At 44.3% G+C, this 1,758-nt stretch overlaps 1 long non-coding RNA gene across 4 annotated transcripts in view; it reads left to right on the forward strand.

The window, feature by feature from the left end:
• LOC108444703 overlaps positions 1–1,758 on the forward strand; it is a 64,697-nt gene continuing 62,939 nt past the window's right edge. For 3 of the 4 annotated variants that reach the window (XR_001859338.1, XR_001859339.1, XR_001859336.1), the window contains exon 1: positions 111–321. This is a non-coding gene — a long non-coding RNA (uncharacterized LOC108444703). The other variant, XR_001859337.1, reaches the window with a different exon arrangement.

The following is a 1,758-nucleotide window of genomic DNA, read 5'->3' on the forward strand; positions in this document are numbered from 1 at the left end:
GCCGTTCGCTGCCGAGCTGCAGCCTTCCCAGAGCTCCAGTGCCGGGGGTCTGCCGTGCGAGCTTCAGGCACGTTCACAGAAGGATAGTTTAATATATATATATGGTAATATAGATGTTCGTAAGATTTTTGTTCATTTGGGGTTTAAAAAATTTATTTAATAGATTTATTTAAGCCCCCTCTGTCAGACCACATTTCGGATTTGGTTGAGGTGAAAAAATGAGGCGACAGCAAACGGTAGCCCTGGGCTTGCAATCAGACCCGGAGGAGGAGGTATTGCCATCTCAGCTCCAGGAGCCTGTGTGGACGGATCCAGTTTCAGGTTTGCTTTTGGGTTTTGGAAACTATTTCTCTGCATGTGCTTTTGGCCGTGAACCGGCCTGTCCGGGGCTGCAGGCACTTCTCGGACAACCAGGGCTCGGGAGAGACATTTATGTTTACCATGGTAAGCACTCAGCTTGTGGGGTGTTCCTGCTCCTGCTCAGTTAAACAAAACAAAGATGGCCAGGCTTTCCGCTGTAGGTGGAAGTTTGAGTCATGGAGACTTCCAGAGACTCACCCATGAAGGGTTTTATCCTTTAACAGCCTGGTCTCCATCCCCGGTGGTGGCTGAAGTGGCTGCCACCCTGGCCTCCCAAGGTCCAAACGTAGTTGCCCTGGATGGGGCAGGTCAGAAAACAAGGGCACTGGAAAGGTGAGGAGAAGTCCCACAAACACCCACATCTGCTTTGTTCACACATCCGCCTTCCGCTTTCAGTTTGTGTGACTCACGGTGCAGATGACTGGGAGAAAGTGATCCATGTAGTAACTCCTGAACTGTGCAGATGGCAAGTCCAAACACATGATCCTGCAGAACTTCCAGTTTCCCAAAGCCAGCCTCATTCCTAATGCTTTCAACACAGCGTGCCACTATGTCCCAAGGGTTATGTAAGGCCGAAAGGGGGCTGTCATGTAGGAGTTACGTTGCATTGTATGTGGGATGAAGCTTGTTCAAGGTAGGTTTCCTCCTCTCATACCTGTAAGCATTAAGCACAGTTTACTCACTGGATTGTGTTATGGAAAATCTCATACAAACAAACTACCTGAAAGTAAGTTTTGAGTGCATGCTTGTTGAACAAAGGTGACACAACTGTGATAAGTACCTGTCATACCAGAACTTTTATATAATGACACCTTCCCACACGTAACGATAACCACACTACTGCAAGAGCTTGGACCTCATGAGTAAATCTGCAATAACAGAACTGTGCAGAACTCCATTGAAATCCATGGAATCCAGCTTGAAAGGAGGTGACAATGGGCACAGAGGAAACAGCAAAGTCAACAAGATTTAAAACGATGTTAAAACCGATTAATATTATTGAACATTTTCAGAGTAAAAAGCAATAAAAATTACTTGCAAATCTTAAAAATGTGAGTGAAAGCAGGGATTTTGCTTTGCATTGGATGGCAGAATATTCTCATTCAGTGTTTCCAGCATAAGCATTCCAATACTGTTAAACTGTAAATGAAAATTAAGAATTTATATGTATTGGGGTAGAAGGGGCAGGAAGGGAAGATGACAGGTTGGGAAACCTGCTAAACATAGTAGGTACATAGTGAGGAAGTGTCACCTTTCATTGTTTATTTTAAAGCATACTACAAACTACTTATTACCATAACAACAGAAAATCCCCCCACATTTGGTCAGTAAGAGAATAGCAATGTTTTCTTAAAGCTGTGGTTGTTTTTTTAGGACTGAATGGTGAAGAATTCAGCA

The sequence above is a fragment of the Corvus brachyrhynchos genome, unplaced genomic scaffold (assembly GCF_000691975.1).
Source record: "Corvus brachyrhynchos isolate BGI_N302 unplaced genomic scaffold, ASM69197v1 scaffold281, whole genome shotgun sequence".
Taxonomy (NCBI): domain Eukaryota; kingdom Metazoa; phylum Chordata; class Aves; order Passeriformes; family Corvidae; genus Corvus; species Corvus brachyrhynchos.